This window comes from Balaenoptera borealis (genome assembly GCF_965194805.1).
Source record: "Balaenoptera borealis genome assembly, chromosome: 18".
NCBI classification, from domain to species: Eukaryota; Metazoa; Chordata; class Mammalia; order Artiodactyla; family Balaenopteridae; genus Balaenoptera; species Balaenoptera borealis.
The window spans coordinates 48,065,477-48,073,473 of record NC_138877.1 but is presented as its reverse complement, the minus strand read 5'-3'; positions in this window follow the sequence as shown (position 1 = coordinate 48,073,473).

Genomic DNA, 7,997 nt, shown 5'->3' with positions numbered 1-7,997 from the left:
AGAGTCAAGGCAGTCAGGCCTATAGCTTGGTAGCTTGAGTGAATTTTGTTACCGTTAAATGGGTTATAGCACCCAAGATAGAACTGATTTTGGAGAGAAAAATTCCATTCTGTAAACGCTGGTAACTCTACAATAGCTGTTAATAAGGGTAGTATGATTAGAACAGGATGTAACCTAACCTGAGATAAGTTTCTGAGCCTGTTCACTCAAAAAATCAGCCAGGAACTGGATGGGTCATGTTCCATTGAAACTGCCCAAGAAAATAGGGTGTATATGCATCATTGTGAATGAGCCTGGGGAGGTTCTGTTAATTTTCTCATATCTCTATTTCTCTTCATTTTCCTTTGCGTTTCTAAATTTTTTGTTTCAAGTAGTATAATGCTATATTATTTTTAACAATAATCATGACTCCAAGAGCTACAGTGAGAATTGTTCCATTTAACAATTTTAAATGGTGCCTTTTGTCTTCTTTAATGTTTGTTGCTTGAAACAAAGAATGTTATGCTTGTCTTTTCTGTTTGCATTTGTGTAAAAATGCTTTCTTGCCCTTTTATATTAAACTTTTCTATATCATTTGGATTTAAATGCATCCCTTGTAAAACAGCATATAGCTGCATTTTAAATTTTTCTAAGAGTCTTTGCCTTTTAATAACATACAAAGTATAAACTATATTTCTTGAAATAGTGAATACTATCTGCTTATCGTGGTTTTTTTTTTTTTTTTTTTTTTGCATTTTCCAGCTGTTTGCCTAATTTTTTTACTTAGGTTTTCTGCTTTTTTCCAGTTTTATTTAGACTTAATTGACATGTAACATTATATAAGCTTAAGGTGTACATCATAATGATACATGTAAATATCATGAAATGATTACCACAATAAATTCAGTTTAACCATCTGTCACCTCATCATTACAAATTTTTTCTTATGATGAAATGTCTCAGATTTACTCTTTTAGCAACTTCCAAATATAAAATACAGTATTGTCACCATACATAATTACAAAAAAATTTTTTTTCTTATGTTGAGAACTTTTAAAATCTATTCTCTCAGCAACTTTCAAACATGCAATACAGTGTTATTAACTGCAGTCACCATGATGTACAATACGTCATCAGAACTTATTTCTCTTATAGTAACTGGAAGTTTGTACCTCTTGACCACCTTCACCCATTTTCCCAACCACCAACCCTGGTCTCTGGCAACCACCTGTCTGTTCTCTATGAATTTGGGTTTTTTAGATTCCACATGTAAGTGAGAGCATACATTATTTGTCTTTCTCTATCTGACTTATTTCATGTAGCATAATGCCCTCCAGGTTCATCCATGTGCTTTCAAGTGACAGGATTTCCTTCTTTTTTATGGCTGAATAATCTATTTTGTATACATACCAAGTTTTCTTTATCCATTCATCCATGAATAGACACTTAGGTTGTTTTCATGTCCTGGTTATTGTAAATAATGCTACTATGAACACAGAAGTGCAGATATCTCTTTGAGACAGTGATTTTATTTCCTTCAGATATATACCCAGAAGTGGAATTGCTGGATCATATGGTAGTTCCATTTTTAACTTTTTGAGGAAACTCCATACTGTTTTCCCTAATGGTGGTACCAATTGATATTCCCATCAACAGTGAACAAGGATTCCCTTTTCACAACATCCTCACTAGCACCTGTTATCTTGTTTCTTTTTCATGATTGCCATTCTAACAGGTATCAGGTGATATCTCATTGTGGTTTTGATTTGCATTTCTCTGATGATTTAGTGACGTTGAGCTCCTTTTAATATATTTGTTGGCCATTTGAATGTCTTTTTTGGAAAAAATATCTATTCAAGTCCTTCATCCATTTTTTAATTGGATTATTTGGGGTTTTTTGCTATTGAGTTGTATGAGTCCCTTATATATTTTGGATATTAACCCCTTATTAGATATATGATTTGAAAATATTTTCTCCCATTCAGTAGGTTGCTTTTCATTTTGTTGATCATTTCTTTTGCTGTGCAGAATCTTTTTAGTTTGATGCAACCCCACTTGTTTATTTTTGGTTTTTTCGCTTGTGCTTTAGGTATCGTATCCAAAAAATCATTGCCAAGACCAATGTAAAGGAATTTTTCCCAATGTTTTCTTCTAGGAATTTTATGGTTTCAGGTCTTATATTTACATCTTTAATCTATATCAAGTTAATTTTTGTGAGTGGTATAAGATAAGTGTCTAGTTTCATTCTTTTGCATGTGAATATCTAATTTTTCCAGCACCATTTATGAAAGAGACCATCTTTTCCACTGATTATTCTTGACTCCCTTGTCAAATATTAGTCAAAGGTATATGAAAGGTTGATTTCTGGGCTCTTGATCCTGTTCCATTGGTCTATGTGTCTGATTTTATGCCAGTACCATACTGTTTTGGTTACTATAGCTTTGTAATATAGTTTGCATTCAGGAAATGTGAGTTTCCAACTTTGTTCTTCTGTCTCTAGATTGCTGTGGCTAATTAGGGTCTTTTGTGGTTCAAAACAAATTTTAGAATTGCTTTTTCTATTTCTGTGAAAAATGCCATTAGAACCTTGATAGAGGTTGCATTGAATCTGTAGAGTGCTTTGGGTAATATGGACATTTTAACAATATGAGTTCTTCCAATTCACAAACATAGGATATCTTTCCATTTACTTGTGTGTTCTTCATTTGTTCATCAATATCTTATACTTTTTAGTGTACATGTCTTTTAACTCCTTAGTTGAATTTATTCCAATTTATTTTATTTTTTATGCTATTGCAAGTGTGATAGTTTTATTAATGTCATTTTTAGATGATTAATTGTTAGTGTATAGAAATTCAACCAATTTTTGTATATTGATTTTGTACCCTGAAACTTTACTAAACTTGTTTACTGGTTCTAAAATTTTTTGGTGTAGCCTTTAGTATTTTCTATATATAATATCAAGTCATCTGAAAATAATGACAGTTTTATTTCTTCCTTTCTGATTTGGATGCCGTTTAATTTTCTTTTCTTGCCTAATTGCTCAGGCTAGGACTTCCACTACTGTGTTGAGTAGGAGTGGTAAGAGTAGAGACTTTTGTCTTTTTCCTGATCTTAGAGGAAAATCTTTCATGCTTTCACCAATGAATATGATGTCAGCTGTGGGCTAGTCTTATATGGCCTTTATTATGTTGAGTATATTCCTTCAGTACCCATTTTGTTTAGAGTTTTTATCATAAATAGGTGCTGAATTTTGTCAGATAATTTTTCCACATCTATTGAGATGATCATATGATTTTTTTCTTTTATTCTTTTATTCTATTAATGTGATGTATCACATTGATTGACTTGCTTACATTGAATCATCCTACTTGATCCTGTTATATAATCCTTTTAATGTGCTGCTGAGGTTCAGTTTCCTAGTATTTTGTTGAGAATTTTTGCATTCATATTCATGAGGGTTATAATTCTCTAGTTTTCTTTTCTTGTATTGTCCTTATTTGGCTTTGGTATCAGGATAATGCTACCCTCATAAAATGAGTTTGAAAGTGTTCCCATCTCATCAGGTTTTTGGAAGAGTTTGAGAATGACTGTCATTAATTCTCCTTTGAATGCTCGGTAAAATTCATCAGTGAAACTATCTAGTTCTGGACTTTTGCTTTTTGGGAGGTTTTTGACTACTGACTCAATATCCTTACTTGTTATTGGCCTGTTCAGATTTTCTGTTTCTTCATAATTCAGTCTTGGTAGGTTGTATGTTTCTAGGAATTTATCTATTTTTCTATTTTATCTATTGTCCTATTTGTTAACATATAGTTATTTGTAGTAGTTTCTTATGATCCTTTATATTTCTGTAATATCACTTGTAATGTCTCCCCTTTCTTTCATAATTTTACTTATTTGGGTCCTCTCTATTTTTTCTTGGTTAATATAGCTAAAGGTTTGTAAATTTTGTTTATCTTTTCAAGGATCATAATCTTAGTTTTTTAAAATCTTTTTATTGTTTTCCTGTTCTCTATTTCATTTATTTCTACTCTGATCTTTATTACTTCCTTTCTTCTGCTAACTTTGGGCTTAGCTTGTTCTTTTTTTCTAGTTCCTTGAGGTGTAAAGTTACGTTGTTTGTTTGAGATCTTTCTTTTTTCTTGATGTATGTATTTAATGCTATAAACATGACTCTTAGAACTGCTTTTGCTGCATCCCATATGCTGTGGTTCCATTTTTGTCTGTCTCAAGATTTTTTTTCCCCTTTTGATTTCTTCTTTGTTCCATTGATTGTTCATCACTGTGTTGTTTAATTTTCATGTATTTGCAAATTTTGCATTTTTCCTCCCACTATTGATTTTTAACTTCATACCATTATGGTTGGAAAAGATACTTGGTTTTATTTAAATCTTCTTAAATATGTTAAGACTTATTTTGTGGTGTAACATTTGATAAATCTTAGGAAAGGTCCCATATTCTAGGCTATACTGAGCTGTAGGCAGCCTTCAAATTTGCTTCCTGGCTCTGGCAGGGCTGTGGAACAGGCTACATGGCTAGTGTGGCTTGTTGGCTGAATCAGGCAATACTGTCCATTGAGCTCTCTGGCCAGACAGGGCTACCAGCTTGGCTCTGTTAATGGGCAGAGCTGATGGCTGGACTCTCTGCTCAGGTGCCACTGCAAGCAGGGATGTAGGATGGGCTCCGCAGCTTCCCAAGTGCTCTGATTAAACTTCATGGTCAGGCAGGAGTGAGGGCCATATTCAGCAGTAGGCATGGCCACAGACCAGCTTCCCTGCTTGGGAAGGGTGGCAGAATAGGCTCCAAGGCCAACATGGCTTGTGGTTGGGGACATGAGTCAGCCAGATCTTTCCACCAAGTTCCAAGACTTGACAAGGCCATTGGCTTTGATCCGCAAATGGACAGAGCCATTGGCTGGGTTCTCTGCTCAGATGCTGTTATAAGTGGTGCTACAGGATAGGCTACACAGCTTCTCAGATGCTGTATTTAGGCTTCCTGTTCACATGGGGCTGGAAGCTATATTCAGCAGCAGATGTGGCTTCAAATTTGTTTCCCTTCCCTGGCAGAGCAGTAGAACAGCCTCCAAGGCCAGTAAGTCTCGGCTGGGGACTCAAATCAGGCAGCTCTGCCTACCAAGCTCCCTGGCCAGACAGTGCCACCAGCTCAGGTCTGCAGATGGACAAGGCTGCCGTCTGGGCTCTCTGCTAGGTGCTCCTGTGAGGTCAGACCCAAGTTGGTCTCCTGGTAGAATCCCACTAAGCTGGAGGAGCCGGATGTCAACCTTGAGTTCTCTTTTTCCACACTGGAGAAGCCACAGGCCCTGAGGAGCCCTCTCAGTGTGTCACTGTGCCAGCCTGGAAGAGGTGCAATGTGGTTAGAGTGTAGCCATTCTCTTACCCTTCTAATGAGGTCCTTCTTGGTCTCTGTGGTCCAGAGGTATACTTCAGCCTCACCTCCATGTTCTGGGATTTTCCCAATGGTGTCTCATCTATGGGCAGTTGCTAGTTTGTTTTCTTGTGATGGGGATTAAAGTCAGGAATGACTTATGTGACCATTTTGATGATGTAACTCTTTTTTTAATTTAGATTATTGAATATTGTATTTGCTTTCTTCTGGTCCAATGATTTGAAACAAATGTGTTTTACTTTAATTACCCTACTGATAACCTTTAAGTTTTTCTAAAACACTTTTTAACGTAAATTCCTCTATTTATCAGAATCACTAATGAATGAATCCAATATTTCCATTTGTAGGATAAGAGCACATGCAAGTTACATAACCCAGGTTTTAAGGTCTCTATTGGGCCAGCAGTGCTTTTTATACCAGTACTTAGTAAAACTTATTTGATATATTGTTGCTCACTGACAAACAACTTGGCATGAATACAAGAAAAAAATTAAATGTTAATCTGATGTAAGGGGAACATACGTTAAAGAAATGGAAACTTATTGCTTAGAATGAAATCTGTTTAAGAGATACTCAGTGTTGGATTGTTGTTGTTATTCCACTTAATTTCACTAAGGGTATATGGGGTAAGAGCCCATTACTTTCATTCTAACCTAAATTGAGGGCACCAGTAGAGTGACTGCAATTCAATATTCAAATAGCTGGCTTTTCCTGGGGAAAAAAAGGCTCAAGTTGACTTAACAAATTCCATTTACTGAAGGCACATTCTAAGCTTCATTTTCAGCTCAGACTCTAGAAACTGACTTAGTTAATTGAGACAATTAAGAATCACCAAGTGTATAATTGCCCCTTTCATTTTGCTTTGGGAGGAAAGAGAGTGATTTATCTCAGAAAACAAGAGCCTAGGGGCCTGCAAAGAAAGAGAATGAGAACACTTTGTTTAAAGAGAAATATCAGAAAATCTCTTTTATAATCAACTCAAGAGATGATGAGCCTTCACCTTCTCTCTAGGACAATAGAAATGATGGAATGTCTAAAATCGATTGTTCTAAAACTCCTGCAACCTACGATTTCTCAAAGGGAAGGAGCCTGTTCGCCATCTTTATCAGCTGCTACCTTTGGTCAATGTTTAAAACACACACACACACAGACTCACATGCACACACACACACACATGCACACACACAGTTATAAAAATTTACCAGAATGAATGTAAAAACTAGTGTTGATTTTACTGGGATGTTAAGAATATTAGCACTCAAATCAAAAATGTAAAAAAAAAAAAATTCTGGATTCTAGACTACCTGGAGAAAATTTTAAGGCACTCTTACAATTAGTTAACTGAATACCAATCATGTATATAGATTACATCAATAAAATTGCAAAGATCTCATTTATTGTAAATATCAAATTTGGGTACCATTGAGCCTTTGATAATTTTGAGTCTCATATATCACAGCACAAACTCATGCAGATATTTGAAAACATGAACTTTCAATCTTTTATTTATGATTCTATTATTTGAGCATATCATATTTTGTTTATTGTCATTTTAAAATATAGTCCCTTAATTTCCTAAGTGGGTTGACCATGTGAATCTGGAAAAGATGAAGAATCCATCTCAGAATTAGAAATCTTTTATATTTGTTGTGCCTACCTAAAACCAAAGTACAAAATTTAGTCAGATGCTCCACTGTTTTGCCTGCACAAGGCCACCCATCTGGCTGTGAAATCTGCCTGCATCACGTTGTTCCTCTCAAAAGGAATATTTTGCTTGATAAGAATAAAAGATTATTTTTATCTTCCATATTGAAAACATTGGAATGCCATCTAGTATTTTCTTCTGGCATAAATTTCAATTTTGTTTTAGAAAATTATGAACCATAGAACAGGTTTGATAACATTTGACTCTTGGTTTATTAGACCAAATTAAAATAATTTAAGTAAGGACCAAAAATGATTTTTCCTATGACCACTTTGAGTGTTCCATGCAAACAGTAAATCTGAAAAACTGGCATAAGTATTTGGCTAAGGCTTTTTCTGCCTTGATCTGCCTAGCTCTGCCCTTGTTATGAGAAGAAATATGGGAGATGCCCTGTGTCAAGTTATGAAAAATGACATGAGAAGGGAGAAGAAATTAGATCTATATTAGCTGTGAAGACTGAGGAAAGGAAAGTATGAAATTGGAAAAGGCAAATTTTCTACAGGCCATCTCTCCTGCCAAGTCATCTGTCCTAGTGAAAGGAGACCTTCAAGTGAACTCTTTGAAGGCCTACAGGCAAATTTCTTAGTCTGTTCCTGAGAAATGCTCATCTCCAGAGAAGGCCATATTTAAATTCCTAGATCTATATTCAGCAAATGCTTGATGCAAAAAAATGAAAGGTTGCTGTTAAGCTTTGGTCAGTCTGTCATGACTTTGCTATAGTTCAAGCATCATTTTTAATCTAAGGAGAACTAAAAATGTGTTAGATATCCCTGTAGTCACATGGCACTCCACCACAATTTCTTTTACAGATGTTCCTTCCAAAAATATTAATATAGAACCACTAGATTAATCAATTGGTTTAGCCTTTTCTCTTACCACAAAGGAACACAGAGTTGATAATAAC